Here is an 18,420-nt window from a genome sequence, read left to right on the forward strand (position 1 = left end):
TAATGATTCCCACCTCTGACCAGAGGACTCGCTACTCTTAGGGTATATACAAAAAATACAAATTCCTGGGCCCTGCTTTACAAAATGGAATCTCAGGGAGGTACCATCTGCTGGCCTGTGGTTTTGGCTTTTGAAGCTGGGTCTCCCTACATAGCCAAGTGTGGAACGAATACACAACACACACACACACACACACACACACACACACACACACACACACACACACACACACCATCTCCTTAGAGCTAATCTGTTTAACAGCACCCAGTGGTTGTCATGATGAACACAGGAGTGTTCACAGGTAGTGTATACACTCTGTCCTGACCATAGGCACTTTAGAGTCTATTTGGAAAGATAGAACTAAGATGTAAAACAGCAAAATGAGGGCTAAAGAGCTGGCTAAGCAGTTAAGAGCACGTACTGCTCTCACAGAACCCACTGAGTTTGGAATTCCCAGTACTGATATCACAACTGCCTTTAACTCCAGATCCAGGGGATCCAATGACTTCTTCTGGTCTCCATGGGCAACTGGACTCATATGCATATACTCTCTCACAGACATACACACATGAATAAAAAAATAAATCGTTATCCAGGCATAGTGGTGTCTTAAAACCCAGCATTTGGGAGGCAGAAGCAGATGGATCTCTGTGAATTCAAGGTCAGCCTGGTCTATAAAGTGAGTTCCGGTACAGCCAAGCTACACAGAGAAACCCTGTCCCAAAAAAAGATTTAAAAAAATTACAAAATGCCTTTTATCCAAGTGGTCAACAGCTTGGTACATTACTACCCAAATGATAGCTGGAAGAGAGAATCAGCACTGGGGAAGATCCAGAGGAAGAATCGAGACTTTGGTGGGACTCAGGGTCCAGAAAGGATGTGAGTGAAGTCACCAGAAGCACATGGAGGAAAGTCACTAGGGAAATGGGAAAGGATCTGGAGGCAGAGCCAAGCAATATGTTCTGAAAACAAGGAGCCTTGCCAAATTTGAATATGTACTAATGAGCAGTTCAAATAAGGGTTTGGTAGCAACCATGTTATATAAAGTATAAGAAGTCAGGTGGAAGAGTTCAACCTGCCTGAGTTGGGAATCCAGGAAGTAGACTGGCCACTAACTGAGCACAGGCCTCTCCAAGTGGCAGCAAGGGCAGATTCTGCAACCTATCTGAGAGTGAAACCAAACACTTCTTGGCTGAGTTCCCCAGAAGGCAAAGACCAGCTGAGGGCCTGTGGAAGGCTCCCATCCCACACTGATGCCCCAGTCTCAAACAGGTTCTCTATGCCTCCTACCACTCAGGTTAACAGCAAAGTTCCCAGGGAAGCATCATGGTTTAAAGCCATGCTTGCCTCTATGCTAGGGACCCATCTGAGTCGTAAGAAACATGACTTTTCTAAATCCTGAACACATATTGGTCTGGAAATCCCCCATGATGGAAAAAGCAATTTGACCACACTGAACACTTTCTGAATATACTGTTTTCCAATTCTCCTGGTAACATGACTTGTGAGCTATGTCCCTACAGAAAGCCATTGGAAGTGGGGCATTGGTGGTGCATGCCTTCGATCTCAGCACTTGGGAGGCAGAGAAAGGTGGATCTCTGTGAGTTTGAGACCAGCCCGGTCTACAGAGAGAGTTCCAGGACAACCTCCAAAGCTACAAAGAAACCTTGTCTCTAAAATAAAAAAAATAAAAAAACAAACAAAAAAACAAACCAGAAAACCATTGGAGGACACACTGGAGATTGTTCTGTACCTAACGAGGGAAAAAAATCTCTCCTTACTTTTCTGTTTCTCTGAAAGCTAGAAGACAGGAAGTTTCAGAAGCCAACACTGAAGCCAGAGAGCCAGGCTCCTGGGTGATTGAGGGTTTTCTGGTTTCAAATTAGACAGAAAACTAAATTAGCAAATTAATTGTTGGATGTGTTTCCTGGGCCCTTCATCAGCTGCCACAGGACCAGTAGCCAATAAAAGATGGTTTCTGGTTGCCCCAGAGAGGGGGCAGGGTTCAAAATCAGGTTCTGTCAGCCTCCAAGTGTCAGACATTTTAATTTTAAATTACTTTTGTACAGCCTGGTGTCAAAATGATTAAAGCATGAAGAGAAAAACAGAAGGGAAGGAGAGAGTAGTGAAATGACCTACCTTGTATTTGCAGCAGGGACACTCACAGTCCTGTTTAAGCTGGATTCTTTCTATAAGATAAACCAGGCCCTCTAGTGAACACCTACAATGGGGAGGGTAGCATATGGCGGTCACTATTTCTTTACTTTTGTTGTTTTTTGTTTTTTGAGACAGGGTTTCTCTGTGGCTTTGGAGACTGTCCTGGAACTAGCCCTTGTAGACAGGCTGGTCTCGAACTCACAGAGATCCCCTGCCTCGGCCTCCCAAGTGCTGGGACTAAAGGTGTGTGCCACCACTGCCCGGCTAAGGCAGTCTGTATCACTAGCATGAACACGTTGTCATCCCCAATAAAACCTTATTCTGATCATAAATTGAACACTTATGCTAAGTGTAATTTACATTTAAAATGAAGGCTCTGAGTTTTTCGGTATTGGGAAAACAAAGTATATCAAATAATCTCCACAAAGGTACTGTGATGGAAGGGTTGCTCTTAACCTCAATTACAGGTGAGGGAACCAAGACTTGAATAGGTCAAGTCAGCTCAGGGCATGGTGGTACACGCCTATAATCCTAGCATTTGGAAGGTGCAGGCAGGAGGATCAGGAGTTCAAGGCTAACTTCAGCCACATAGCAGGTTTGAGGCAAGTGAGGGCTTCATGAGACCTGTTCCCAAATAGAAGGGTGAAGAGATGACTGAGCAGACAAGAACACTTGCTATTCTTTCTAAGGACCACATGGGTCACTGCAGTCAACTCCGGAGATCTGATGACCTCTTTGAACTCCACAAGCATCTTCATACAAGTAAACACACACACACACACACACACAAAATTAATAACAGTAATTTTATGTACTTAAATATAAAAAAAAATAGTCTCACTGTGTATCCCTGCTGGCTTGGAACTCTGTGTAAACCAGACTAGCTTCAAACTTGCATAGCTCTGCCTGCCTCTGCTTCCTGAGGCATGAAACTAAATGCAGGTGTTGCCCACATAATAAAACAACCTAGAGTACACGCTTCAGAAACATCTGGATTCAGTTTTACTTTTTTCTTTTTTTTTTTTTGAAAACTGCTATATCTATGTTTGTCTTTTAATATTTTTGTTTTATGTATATTTTGAGTGCCTGCACATTGATATGTGAATTGGGTTCATGCCTGGTGTCCAAGGAGGACAGAAGACAGCATTGGATCATCTGGAACTAAAGCTACAGGTGGTTTAAAGCCACCCTGTAGGTGCTAAGAAATGAACCCACGTTCTCTGCAAGTGCTCTTAACTGCTAAGATATTTCTCCAACCCAGTCATGCCTAATTTTGTTTGCTTTTTTCCCAGAAGCAAAATAACTTGAGGGACTGAGACACATGTGAATGGTAGAATGCTTGTCTAGCATAGGTCTCAGGATGATCTCAAGTTCCAAGCCAGCAGGGACTACACAGCAAGTCCCGGCCGCAAAACATAATAAAGAAATCTATAAGCACAAGATCAAATAATTGCTCTGAGTTGAATGATGGTGGCCCATTCCCTTAATCTCAGCACTCAGGAGTCAGAGGCAAGCAGATTTCTGCGTTTGAGGTCAGCCTGGTCTACAGAGTGAGTTCCAGGACAGCCAAGGATGCACAGAGAAACCCTGTCTCAAAATCTCAAAAACAAAACTTGCTCTGATAAATCCAGAAATACTGAACCTTAAAGGTGGTTATGGTAGCACTGTATGTAGTGAGACTTTTTCCTTGTTTCTTCCAGTCATTCTTTCTTTCTTTTCTGGTTTTTAGAGACAGGGTTTCTCTATGTAATAGCCTTAGCTGTCCTGGAACTCACTTTGTAGACCAGGTTGACTTAGAACTCAGTGATCCGGCTGCATCTCTGCTGGGATTAAAGATCTGCCTCCCCCACATGCTGGAATCAAAGAATGCCTCACTGCCCAGCTGAGGCTCTCTTCCAAAATGCCAGGAACTGGGGATGCAGCTCCCTCGTAGAGTGCTTACCTAGCATGTGCAAGGTCCTGGCTTTATCTCCAGCATCCCAAGAGCACTAAGAAGGATAAATTTAGCTCTAGAATTTCAAGAATTTATTATCTGCGGACTTGAAAACAGTCCTAATTACCTGATGGTGGTGGAGCATGCCTGTAATCCCAGCACTCAGGAGGCAGAGGCAGATGGATCTCGGTGAGTTTGAGGCCAGCTTGGTCTACAAATGGAGTTTCAGGACAGCCAGGGCTACATAAAGAAACACTGTCTGGAAAAAGAAAACAAAACAGTGTTAATTCTATGCTTTTCAACAACCTAATGAGACAGGTTATATTGTTTTTTCATATTCTACAGCTTCCCAGAAAATGGCAGTGTCACACAGGCCCATGATAATGTACATTTCCAGTGCCACTAGTCATACAGACTTTGTTCCATTCTAAGGTGGCCTATTTTATATTTGCAGGGCCTCTTCTATAGTCTAAGCTAAAATATGTGCCTAAAGTTCCTACCCAACTGTTCTAGAGTCTTGCTTTGTCCCTGAACAAGTCAAATTCCTTTGTTTTATTTTTGAGACAGCATCTTAGCCTATGTAGACCAGGCTGGCCTCAAACCTGTAGTGATCCTCCAGCCTCTACCTCCATAGTGTTAGGGCTACAGGCTCACTCGACCACACCACACTTAGCAAGTCTAATTGCTTTTCCATCGATCATGAATACAGCTTTCCTGAGAAGCCAGGGGTTCAAGCCTTCGCCTTGCTTTGGTTGTTTTCATCATCCCCTTAGAGGAAAATGTGTTACTTAGGAGTGGTGCAATAGAGTTGAGTGCAGCTCTTTCCCCCATTCCAGAGGCTGTATCTCCATTAACCCAGCCTAAAATTATTCCTGTTCCAAAGCTCCACTTGGAGAGAAAAGCCATTCTGGCTCCTCAGCACCTTTCCTGCCTAGTACCGGGTTTTCATGTTTATGTTCCTTTTGTGGTTCTGCCACAACACGCCCACACACTTCTCTTCCAAGTGACCTTGACCCTCATTCTTTGCAGTGTATTAGTGATCTGGAGTGCACACACACTACACTAATTTTTCTTCCATCAATTCCTCTCTTCCCACTTTCCCTTCCTCACTCTACCTGGTCTAGTATAAGAGTCTCCAAGCTGTGCTCCCAGCAGCTTGCTTCTTTTAACAGGTAGTAGGCATGTTCCAAAGCATCACCGTCCCGCTGTCGGAACGCCTCTATCCTGGTTAGCACTCATAATACATATGCTGACAGTCCGGGGCTGGCTTCCAAGACAGTAATCTGATTTGGGAATGCTTCCTCTAAGCAGGTCTCAAATTTCACTTTCTTGAAGTTCCAAAGGAAAAACATGCCTAGCCTAACCTAGGGGCTGCTCATATAGATCACATCCTCCGTGAAAAAGTGGGGAATTAAGAGTCACTGTTCTTTCCATGGACAGTTAAATGAGGATCAGGTTGGGTGACAGGAAGCAGCTGGAAACAGCCTGTATTCAAATCCCAGATCTGTTGTTCTCAGGCTGGGTGATCCTGGTAACTGCTCCATCTGCAAATTGGTGGCAGCAACAGTGGCCACCTCTTGGACCTACTGTGAAGAGTTAAATCACTTAATGCATTTAGAACAAGGTCTAGCTCTCACGCAGTTAACAAAAAAACAGCCATTATTATTCCCTCACGTTGTAAAAGGATTTAAAGGTACAACAGAAACAAGATTCTTTCTCCCAGGCAGTTGGGTTTTTCTGCTTGCATCTCTGCATGCCTTGGGTCCTTAAGCATTGGTATGGAGGTTTTGGCTTTTTAAGGAAGCAGACATTCAACAGAGGCTCAAGAGTCATTTGTGAATGAATGCCCCTCAATCTGGGGCTAGCAAGGAATAGGGTACAATTGTTATTTAAGAGGAAAAGTAAAGGCTAGAGGACCAGAGTTGAGCTCCATTGGAGCTTCCTCTCCTGCCTATTGAAAAACAATAAGCCAGAGACAACAAACAAAAACCCGTTTCAGACAAAAACAAGCCAATGTGGATCCTAGCTGGATTTAACAAAAATGGGCTAAATGGATAAAGTCTTTAGATTAAAAAAAAGAAACCACGATCTCTCTTTTTCCCTTCAAAACTTCCCTTTTTATTTCTTGGTCATACAGCTGTTTAACACAGAATTCTAGAAAAGGTCAAGGGTCCCACAGACATCTATACTTTGTCATAGGGCATGTTTCGAGGGTAGACTACATAGAAGAAATTAGTTTAAAGTTGTGTCAAATCACCTTAAAACACATTAAGTAAATGGAAGACCCAGAACAAAGAAAGTGATTAAGCTGGTTTAACTGCATTCAAGCTCACTACGCTTAATCCCCTTCAGGGGTTCACGTTAAACAACAAATTTGGTCTCTTGGCCTAAATCTTTTTTTCTTAAAAGAACAACATTTTCTTGCAAGTCTGATGTTTGTTTCGGTTTATTTCTCAGACCCCCGAGAAAGAAAATAATTTACCTGATTGGGTTGCATTTTAGGACAAAATGGACTAGAAAACGGAACCAGAGGGCGGTGTATACAATTCTCCCCGTAGCTACGGAGGCATGGGTGTGTGTGATTGTTCAGCCCCAGAAAAGGGCCAGTTAGTGACACCCGGGATGAGGACTTCATCCGGCAGCGAATTAAACAAGGCTGAGAGAGAAAGAAAAGGTGTAATTAAGCCAGTGCTGTTCGTGCCTGCTTACGGGGCCTGGCAGCAATTTGGCTGAACACCCTTCATCTTGAGAAATTTATAATTTGGCAGTAAGTTGGCACAAACCCAGCTTAATATTGCAAAATCTGGGAAATGTCGAAATGTGGCTTGCTCATTGAACTTTTCCAGGATCTCTCGAATTATTTTTCTCCTTTTCGGATTCAGAAAGCAGCGTGCCTCTTTAGAGAAGGCCACGAGGTTTTTTTTTTTTTTTTTTTTTTTAAGCACAATGTCAAGGAAACGCAGTCATGCGGGCTGCAATCAACTTTCCCGATTTCGACCTTTGTGTACACACAAGGGGAGAAAATGGGTTTCAACTGCAAAACCCGAGTTCCCGCGGTTGTTAGCCCTTTAAAAACCCCCCACACCCAGTACTTTGGTTTCCGGAGTGAGAGCCGCGCAACGCTTCGCCCCGGCCTATTCCCCGTTGTTCTAAAGTACAAGAGAGGTCGCCAGGTTAAGTGACATGTGGCACACTCTGGCTGCCCGGGCCCAAGGCGCTCCAACCGGCTTCTGGAAAGTCGCTGCAAGTTTTCTGACAGGAAACCGGCCCGTTTGAGATCGTCCCGGGTCCGGTTCCCACGGAAGCGGCGCCCCCCGACGCCTCCGTCGGAGCCGCGGCGAGCGGCAGGGGGCAGCAGCGGGAACCCGTTGTTCTGGAGGCGGGGTGGGGCGGGAAGCGCCCCCCACCTCGGCTTCCGCGCCCTCCCCTCAGCCGGGAGAAGGGCGGGGACGCCGAGCCCTCCCCCGGGAGGGGGGCGTGGGCCTCGCGCGCTCCCCTCCCCCCCGGCCGGCCGGCCGGCTCTCCTGGCGCCCCGAGGCGGGAGTTTCCAGGAAGAGCTCGGAGCGCGGCCGCACCACCGGGCGCACGGACACGTTAAGTAGTTCCTCCGCGCGTCCTCCTGAGGAGCACACTTTCTAACCGCCAGGGCCGGCTCGGGCTGCAACCCGGAAGAGATCGGGAGCGGGGGCCCGGCCGGAGGGACTCGAGGGCGGAGAGGGCTGCGAGCCCACTTTGCGCTCCTGGGGGAATGTGAGGGGGTGGCACAACGAGTTCCGGCCGAGGGCTCGGGCGCGCCCGGTGGAGTGAAGCGCCGCGCAGTCGAAGCGCTCACAGAGTTAAAGTGGGCGGGAAAACCCGGAGCGGACTCCCTCGCGGTAGCGCGCCCAGGCCCTCCCGCCCCGCTCCTCGTGGGGGAGGGGAGAGGGAGGCGCGGAGCCCCTGCCCTGGGCTCCCTAACCCCCAACTGAAGGAACAGGTGTCCGCCCGCCCCCTCGAGGGGCCCCCCGCAGGCCTCGGGGGGCCGCGTGTCGCGGGAGGGCGGGGCGGCCCCTCCTCTTCCCGCGTGCGCACCGTCGGTGCTGGCCGCACCGCGGCAGCGAGCCTGCCGGGCCCGCGGGCCTGAGGAGCGGGGCGCGCATGCGTGCGGTGGGAGCGCGCTTCCCGCCCCTTTCCTGAGCGAGTTCGCCCCTCCCCTCCCCCCACGTTCCTCAGCCGCCACCTCAAAGCCTCCCCCGCAGCCCGCGCGCTGTCCTCGGGGGAGGTGGCCGGTCTCGCCCGTCCACTGACTAACCCCTTCACCCCAGTTTCGCCCCGCCTCTGGCCGAGCTCCGGTACAAACTCTGCCGCCGAGGGCTCGGCTTTCACATTCCCGCCTCCGCCCTCCGTCTCCCTCCCAACCCTAAAGCACTTCCTGCAAACTGCCGGCTGCGCGGCTGCTTTCCTTTCCGTTGCGGGTGCGGCACCTCCCTGTACCCCGGCTCTCTCTGCCTAGCCTGCTCCATTTTACAGACGGGAAACTCAGGGTCGACCCCTTAGGGCCACTGGAGTTTTCCCCAAAAATGAAGCACGAGAACTGCCATCCCGGAAGGCTAAATCTCGACTTTGCACGATTTAAGCTATTTCATCACCAGCCTACTAGGACCCTGCGATCCCTCTGTTCTCCAACAGCCCAGGGAAGCAGTTACCCCAAGTCATGTGAGAAAGACTTCTAAGAGAGGGAGGAGAGTTATTTGCTAAACATTTTTGGTTTCCCTGTTTTGTTTTTGTGTGTGTGTGACAAGTCGTAGCCCAGGCTGGTTTCCAACTCTAGCTCAGGATGACCTTGAGTTTCTGATCATCCCTTGTCCCCGTTGCTGACAATTCGAATCCAAGGCCTCGTGCTGGCTATCAACTGCTTGCTACAGCTCCACTGTTGAGTCAACTTTAAACATATATTTTCTTAGACTTTGTAGATTTCTTATATTTTGTAATTCTGGTATTCTCTCCTCCACTCAAGACCAGAGATTCCTTGAGATTTGAAAAGACTCCAGATGTGGCTCAGGCTGACCTTGAACTCATGATCCTACTGCATCCTTCACTACATCTGGCTCTATTTTATCTTCGGAGGTAACTCTTCCTTTGTGTTAGTACTGTTGGTCTTATGTTCTGGAACACTCCCATGTCCCCAGGGTCAGTTCTTCCTTGGGCTTCTAGGTCCAATTATAGTTAGCTCAAGTCCATGAGAGGCTTGCAAGAGAAACTGATGGATGCCAAGAGAATCTTGAAAATGTTAGCGCTGTAAACCTAATGTGTGACACAAACTTAAAAACTATAACCAGGGGCTGGAGAGATGGCTCAGTGGTTAAGAGCACTGGCTGCTCTTCCAGAGGACCTGAGTTTAATTCCCAGCAACCACATGTGGCTCACAGCCATCTGTTATGAGATCTGGTGCCCTCTTCTGGTGTGCAGATATACATGGAAGCAGAATGTTGTATACATAATAAATAAATCTTAAAAAAAAAAAACTGTAACCAGGAATTTACCTATTTTAAATGTCCCCTCCCACCTTGTGTGTGTGTGTGTGTGTGTGTGTGTGTGTGTGTGAGAGAGAGAGAGTGTGTGTGTGTGTGTGTGTGTGTGTGTGTGACAGAGAGAGAGAGAGAGAGTGTGTGTGTGTGACAGAGTGTGTGTGTGACAGAGAGAGAGAGAGAGAGAGTCAGAGGACTCTCTCTTTCTACCATGTGGGTTCTTGGGAATTTAACTGGTCATCAAGCTCTTAGGCAAGTGCCTTTCCCTGCTCAGCCATCTGGCTGCCCCATAACCAGAAATTTAAGGGAACATATTTAAGGAATCATCATTTCAGATTTAACTGTTTTGAGGATCTCATTACTAACATTGTAAATTTGGAGATGTCTTTGATCAGTCTTGTCTTACTTATTTTTGTCTGTTTTCCAGATAGGGTTTCTTTGTGTAGCCCTGGCTCTCCTGGAACTTGAACTGTAGACCAGGCTGCTGCTCTCAAACTCAGAGATCCACCTGCCTCTGCCTCCTAAGTGCTGGGATTAAAAGGTCTCCCACTGAACCTAAAGTCTGCCAAATCAGCTAGAATAGCTGGTCAGGAAAGCACCCAGAATCTTCCTTCTCTGCCTTCTTGTTGGGATGACAAAAACTAAGGCAAATTCATGACAGTGCTCCAACTGTAGCTCCCCGAATGCTGGAATTAAAGGTGTGGGCTTCCATGCCTAGCTAAGAAAATATACATACTTTTAGACAAACTCAGAAAGCTTTATGTAAGTTTTTTTCTCCTTTAGTCTTTTTTTTTTTTTTTTGAGGGTGGGGGACAGGGTTTCTCCATCCTGGAAATCACTGTGTAGACCAGGCTAGCCTCCCACCATCCCTGGGATCTCATGTGATTTTACTACAGGCATCTGAAGATTCTCGGTGCTCTTGCTTGGGCATCAGAGTTCTCTGCAGCTTGAGTGTTGCTGTTGTATCCTAGTCTGCAAACCAGTCCTTTCAGGGGCTGTGCTGAAGATAATGCAAGGTTTCCAGCTCAAACCTATTTTATTTCCAACATTTAAATTCAGAAGTTAAATTGGAAGACTGTCAAGAACATTGTCTTTCTTAAGTAAAATGAAAAAATTACATATGAAAATATATTCTTATCGAATCTAGGGATAATTTCCAGAACTCTTGTATGTTATTATTACATCAACCTACAACAGCGTCCCAAAGACATTAAAGTCAAGTTGATGTGGTTTATGCAACCCTCTGAGCTGGGGGGGGGGCAATGGGGGAGCAGTGTGGTTCTTGAGGGAATCACATTATGAGACTGAACAGGCTCCTGCCTGCAGTTGCAGCACTCTGGAGACTGAAGCAGGAATATTGTCATGATTCAAGCCCAGCCTGGGCTACAGAGTGTGTACTCAGACTTTCCTTTGGGCTGCCAGCTCACAAATAGCAACACGGAGACTCATTAATTATGAAAGCTCGGCCTGTAGCTTAGGCTTATTCCTAACTAGATCTTACAACTTAAATTAACCCATTTATATTAATCTGTGTTCTATCACGTGGCATTACCTCTCTTCCATCTTAACCTTCTGTTTCATCTCTGTTTCCTGGCTTCTCCTGCCCCTCAATTCCTCCTCCTCTTCCTTTCTCTCCCAGGCAATCCCACCTATATTTTCTGCATAGGTCTAGGTATTGGCTGTTCAGTTCTTTTTTTTTTCTTCTGTCCCTGAGACAGGATTTCTCTGTGTAGCTTTGTGGACCAGGCTGGCCTCAAACTCACAGAGATCCACCTGCCTCTGCCGCCCTAGTGCTGGGACTAAAGGCTTGTGTCACCACCACCCGGCTAGCTGTTTAGTCCTTTATTTGAGTATACTCTTTTGGGGGGGAGGGAAGGTTGTTTGTTTGTTTTTGTTTTTACGAGACAGGGTTTCTCTGTAGGTTTGGAGGCTGTCCTGGAATTAGCTCTTGTAGACCAGGCTGGTCTCGAACTCACAGAGATCCACCTGCCTCTGCCTCTGCCTCCCAAGTGTTGGTATTAAAGGCATGTCGTCCCTCCTCCCCTTTGTTCGGTTCTTTATTAAACTGATCACAGCAATATATCTTCACACAGGGTACAAATAACCTACAAAAGAAAAGGCGCTCAAGGGGAGGAGCAGTGAGACAGCTCAGCAGGAAAGGGTGCTTTGTGCAGAATCTGAAGACTGGAAGGAGAGGAGGGACAACTGCAAGTTGTCGTTCCCCGTCCACATGTATGTTACAGCACATGTACACACACACACACAGAGTTAAATAAATGTGGAAAAATAGGACTGGTATAGCGTGTCACCCAAGCATGAGGAGCCAAGTTCAACCCCTCAAGCCCACATGAAAAAATAAAAAACAGGCATGGGGCAAACACTTGTAATCTCACTGCTGGCTGGGAGAAACTGGCAGCATAGTATCAAGTACCAGGTCACAGTGAACCACAGGTCACAGTGAGGAACTCTGTCTCAAAAACAAGATGTCTGGCTCCTGAGGAATTCTGTCTTCCACAGGAGTGCACACACATGCACACTCATACATGTGAAAATACACATAGTCCTTCATACAAAAAGAGTCTAATTTATAGGAGAAGTAACACAAAATGACAAGCTGTCAGCTGTCTCCTATCAGAGTCCAGGCTGTCATTAGCTTCTGTCGTAGAACAGGTCATTATTGTGGGTTTTGTATCCAAGCTGGATTCATTTACTCATTTATTTAGGTCCTGGGGACTGAACTTGAGGCCCCATGTGTGCTATGTGCTAGGCAAGTGCTCCCTTTCTGAGACAAATATTACTGTGTAACCCAAGCTGGTCTCAAACTTAATATCTTACCTTTCTATCTAAGGCGGCTGACTAAGATACAGGCATACAGCCCAACACCCAGCTAACTAGAAATCTGGATTCCTTTCCTCTCCCCTCTCCTCTCTCTTTCAACAGGGTCTCACTCTGTAGTTCAGAATGTCCTGGAGCTCACTATATTCCCTGAGTGGTCTTGGGTTTATGGTGAACCTGGTTCACCCTCCCAAGTCCTGGAATCATAGGTATGCACTATCATTTCCAGATAAATTGGGTGTTTTCACTGCTTTTTATTTGAAGCAAGGTCTCAGATAACCTAAACTATCCTCAGCCCTAAAGCAGAATTTTCTTTTTGGTGTGTGTATTATGTGTTAGTATATGTGCAAGTGTGTGCATTTTCAACTGTGTGTATGTTTATACAGAGGCTAGAAGTTGATATTGAGTGCTTTTCTCCATTGATTTCTGCCTCCTATCTTTTTGTTGTTGGTGATGGTTTGTTTGTTTCATGTTTTGTTTTTGGTTTTGGTTTTTTGAGATAGGGTTTCTCTGTAACTGTCCTGGAACTAGCTCTGTAGGCCACCTGCTGCTGCCTTCCAAGTGCTTGTATCAAAGGCATGCACCTTTTGTTTCTTGGTTTTTGTTTGTTTGTTTGTTTTAAATAGGGTCTCACTATGTAGTCCTGACTCTCCTAGAATTCACTCTGTAGATCAAGCTGGCATGGGCTTGGAACTCAGAGATCTGCCTGCCTCTGTTAGGATTAAAGGTGTACACTACCATGCCTGGCTAAACTAGAACTCTTTTTTGTTGTTGTTTTTTTTGTTTGTTTGTTTTTTTGTTTTTTGTTTTTCAAGACAGGGTTTCCGTGTAGCTTTGGAGCCTGTCCTGGCACTCTGTAGAGCAGGCTAGCCTTGAACTCACAGAGATCTGCCTGCCTCTGCCTCCCGAGTGTTGGTATAAAGGTATGCGCCACCACTGCCCGGCTTCTTTTTATTTTTTAAATTTATTTTATGAGCATTGGTGTGAAGGTGTCAGATCCCATGGAACTGGAGTTACAGACAGTTGTGAGCTGCCATGTGGGAGCTGGGAGTTAAACCTGGATCCTCTGGAAGAACAGCCAGTGCTCTTAACCCCTGGCCCTGTTTCCACCCACCATCATCCTGAGTATCTTAAAGCCCTTTCTCCTTTTTCTCAGCTCCCTGTCTTGTTAAATCTTATTTATTTTTCTCCATTGGTAGGACTTTTTTTTTCTTTACTGAGAATTGAAATCTGGGACTTGAATGATAATGTGATCCCAAAGTGGGCTCTTAGAGAAACAAGGGCAATTTTGTTTTTTGTTTTAGTTTTTTGAGACAGGGTTTCTCTGTGTTGCCCTAGCTGTCCTGAAACTCACTTTGTAGACCAGGCTGGCCTGGAACTCACAAAATCCACCTGGCTCTGCCTCCCGAGTGCTGGGATTAAAGGTTTGCACTGCCACCATCCAGCATAACAAGGGCATTTTTGGTGTTCAGGAAAAATAGTAAAAAATCATTCAGTCCATCAACGTGGAAAGAGGGTAAAAGTACACTTTTATTATCACTAATTTGTAGTTGGTATTTAGCATTATCCGGGATTGGGGGTTTAGCTCAGTGATAGAGCTCTTTCCTAGCAAGGTCAAGGCTCTGGTTTTGGTCCTTAGCTCCAGGAAAACAAAAACAAAAAACCAAGGTAACTGGTATTTAGTATTTCCTATTAGTATTAATATAGGAAATACAATCACAACACTAGTAGCTGCACCGGACTTAGAATTTTATCATTAAACATAAAGCACGGAGGCTGGAGAGATGGCTTAGTGGTTAAGAGCACTGGCTGCTCTTCCAGAGGACCTAGGTTCAATTCCCAACACCCACATGGCAGCTCAAAACTGTAACTCCAGTTCCATGGGCTCTGATGCCAATGCACATAAAATAAAGTTAAATAAATTATTTAAAAAAAAAATAAAACACAGATTGGTCATTGAGGATGACTTGGCAGGTAAAGGCACTTGCTGCCAAGCCTGGCCATCCAAAGGGTAGAAGGAGACAACTGATTTCTGTAAGCTGTCCTCTGACCTCCACACACATGCCAAAGCAAGTGCACATCTGTGGTGCTTATGTGTGCTCGTGTGTGTGTGTGTGTGTGTGTGTGTGTGTGTGTGTGTGTGTGTGAAAGAGATCTCAGGCTAGGAAGTGGTGACACGTGCCTTTAATACCAACACTCAGGAGGCAGAGACAGGAGGATCTCTGTGAATTGGAGACCAGCCTGGTTTACTGAACAAGTTCCAAGACAGCCTCCAAAGCTACAGAGAAACCCTGTCTCGAAAAAACAAAACAACAAAGAAATCTCAGATAATTTCATATCACTTTATAGTTGTTACAGACATACTTACTGCTAGATCCTAGCTGTTGTTGATTTTTAGTGTTTTATGTGTATGATCATTTTGCCTGCTGTGTCACATGTGTCACATTTGCCTGCATATCACATGTGTGCCTAAAGAGATTTATTTTATGCTTATGAGTTTTTTGCCTACATGTCAATGTTTGTACCCGGTGCCTAAGGAGGCAAGAAGACAGCATTGGATGCTCTGGATAGAGTTACAGACAGTTGTGAAGAGTAACAATTGCTCTTAGCAACTGAGCCATGGTTCCACCCTCACTGCCATTTTATATTTTTGGTTGTGAGCCTAGCCTTTAACGGCTGAGCCATCTCTCCAGCCCCCTCACTGCCATTTTAATATGTTAATAAGGACGTTTGCTGTGTGTGGTGGCACATGCCTGCAGGCCTACCCTTCGCTCGGCCAATGGAGGAAGAAGATCAGCAGGTCAAAGTCAGTCTCAGGTGCATAGTGAATTCACTTGCAGGAGCTCCTTTTACTGTGTGGGGACTCAACATAGGACTTGGTTTACCTGCTGAACCATCTTGCTGGTGCATAAATTTGTAATTCTTTGTTTTTGTTTTTAGAGACAGGGTGTCTCTGGTTACCCCCCCCCCCAGCTGTCCTGTAACTAGCTCTGTAGAAAGACTGACATTGAACTCACAGAGATCTGCCTGCCTCTGCCTCCTGATTGCTGGTTTTAAAGGCATGCGCCACCACCGCCTGGCAGAGAGGGCAACTTTAATCCCAGCACTAGGGAGGCAGAGACAAGAGGATCTCTGAGTTTGAGGCCATCCTGGTCTACAGAGTAAATTCAGGACAGCCAGGGCTACACAGAGAGACTGTGTCTCAAACAAAAACAAACAGAAAAACAATGAAAGATGGTGGCGGTGGTATGCGCATATGCGTATCGGGTGTCTTGGGTGTCTAGGCTACTGGGCCAGGCCCTCCCATGGATGGGAAGCCCAAGTAGAGTGGCACCCATGGTAGGGAGGGTTCAGCTTGCTTGTGGCAGGCTCTCACCTACTTTGTGGCACTGCCCAGGGTGGGGGTGAATATGCTCAATGTTTTCCTGAAGTCACCACACAAGAGCACCAGAGACCCAAGTTGTTGCCTTTGCCCATCTCCCCGTCAGGACCAAGCCCTTCCCCTGGGAAAGATGTTAACTATATCCTCTTCCACATCCCTCATGTGAATCCACTTTTGACTGGCTATGAAGATGAGTAAAGAGAACTTGGATCTTCCCCCAGGCAAGCACTGGTTTGGATCTCTGTGTGGACCACGAAAACATATGGGGCACTAAGCTCATCTTTCCCTGTATCAAATGGTGACTGTTACACAGATCTTCCAGCAGCCCTTTGCTTGTAAGAGGAGATGGCTTGAATAAATAAACTTGAAGAAGAAGAAGAAGAAGAAGAAGAAGAAGAAGAAGAAGAAGAAGAAGAAGAAGAAGAAGAAGAAGAAGAAATGAGAGGCCTGGAGAGATTTCTCACCAGTAAAGAGCACTTGCTGACAACCTGGTGCTATGATGTACACTTTAAAACCCAGCACTCAGGGAGGCAAAGGTTGGTGGATCTCCTGAGTTCAAGGACAGTCTGGTCTATGTAATAAGTTCCAGGACAGCTCAAACAAACAAAACAACAAAAGCAAATGCTTGTTACCAAAGGACCCAAATTTTGGTTCCCAGCCCCCAGGTCACACAGCTTATATTAGCCTGGAACTCCAGGTCCAGGCATCTGAAGACTGACACCCTTTGACCACAGCATATACACCCATCCACATACATATAATTAAAAGTAAAGGAAACTATGAGGACATGACATTGCTGCACACACGGAATCTTGTCACAAGGAAATGTCAAATAAACCCAAACCGAGAACCATTTTATAAAATAACTGATCTGCACTGTGGAAGCATGCAACCGGCAGGAAACAGAAAAGAAAAGCCAGAGGAACCAGTCAAGATTTAAGGACACAAAAACTGGGGAGGTGGGGAGACTGGGAGGGAAGTAGGGATGTAAGACTTGAATCAGGTTATAAAATTAATTAAAAATAGAATCACAAAAACTAAAGTTGATGTGTGATCTTGTATTTGATTCTGGACCAGGAAAAATAGTAGTTTATGTTATTAGGACAACTGACAAAACTGAAGAGGAACCATGCTTTAAATTGCTGTATAGCTTTGTTAGAGGTCTTAGTTGATGTATAATGCAATGGTTATTTGAAAGAATGATGTTTGATGTTTTGGGTAGAAAAAGAAGCAAAAGTATGTCTCAGGCTGGGTGGTGGTGGCAGCGCAAGCCTTTAGTCCCAGCACTTGGGAGGCAGAGGCAGGTGGATCTCTGGGAGTTCAAGACCAGCCTGGTCTACAAGAGCTAGTTCCAGGATAGCCTTCAAAGCCACAGAAAACCCTGTCTCTAAAAAACAAATACAAACAAAAAAAGAATATGATTTCTCTCTAGTTAAACAGTTCAGCAAAAAAAAGTGCAAATATTTGTATCTTTGTAAAGAGAGAGAAAAATAAACAGAAAAATGGAAATGATTTATGATTTGAATTTTTTCTTTCCTTTTTAGATAGTCTCATATGGCCCAGCCTGGCCTGGAATTACTCAGTAGCTGAGGCTGCCCCTGAACTCCCTGATACTTCTCCCTCTACCTCCCTCCATGGAAAAGTGGAGATTTTGAGAGCTGCAGGTTTGATCAAGATCTCCCAGCAGTTATGAGAAGAGTTAGGGCCAAACCCCAGATCTCAGCATCAGGCACTACACCAACTGAATCCTTCAGTATTGGCACTTGGATGGCAAAGGTTGAGCCACCCAGTTAGTTCTCTTTTTCAGTTTTTTAGTTCCCTAGAGCTAGTTCCTTCTACCAGAAACCCAGAGTGCTGTAACTAAACGTTTCTTTCGGTTCCCTCATGAGCACTGAGGCAAGGATGGGTTTGAAGTTTCTGAGCTTTGGAAATGGTTGGGATCCCCTTTCCACTGGTGGGTTCATCACTGCTCTCACAACCAGCTTTTCCTTGCATATGGTTGGTGGCTCCTCCCTGGTGTTGCTTGTCCTCCTTTATAGAGCGGTGTTTGAACTCTTGTGTGAATTCATTGCTCCTCTTTTTTTTTTTTTTTTTTTTTTTTTTAAACAGGATCTCTCCACATAGCCTTGCCTGTCATGGAACTCACTATGTAGACAAGGTTGACCTCAAAGTCACAGAGAACCACCTCTGCCTCTGAGTGCTGGGGTTAAGGGAGTGTGCCACCATCACCCAGCTATTCTTTTTGTTGTTGTTGTTGTTTGTTTGAGACAGGGTTTCTCTGTGTAGCCCTGATTGGCCTCAAACTCAGAGATCTGACTGCCTCTGCCTCACAGGTGCATTAAAATGGATTAAAAGCGAGACTAGCACCACTGCTATCCTGCCTTTGTTGTTTTTTTATTATTATTACATTTTGTTTATTTAGTGTGTGTTTGTATGGGAATGTTTTCTCCATGGCACAGGTGAGATCAGAGCACACGCATCAGCTCTTGTCTTTCACCATGTGGGTTTTGGAGATCAAACCCAGGCCCCACCCAGGCTTGGTGGCAATCACTTTCACCCTATGAACCATATTGCCAGCCCTGACTTTAGATTTTTGAGACAGGGAC

At 45.9% G+C, this 18,420-nt stretch overlaps 1 pseudogene; it reads left to right on the plus strand.

The window, feature by feature from the left end:
- Positions 1-15,599: 15,599 nt before the first annotated feature.
- Positions 15,600-17,042, plus strand: LOC100772281 (annotated as a pseudogene).
- The last annotated feature ends 1,378 nt before the right edge of the window (positions 17,043-18,420 follow it).

Source organism: Cricetulus griseus, chromosome 2, assembly GCF_003668045.3.
Source record: "Cricetulus griseus strain 17A/GY chromosome 2, alternate assembly CriGri-PICRH-1.0, whole genome shotgun sequence".
NCBI lineage: Eukaryota > Metazoa > Chordata > Mammalia > Rodentia > Cricetidae > Cricetulus > Cricetulus griseus.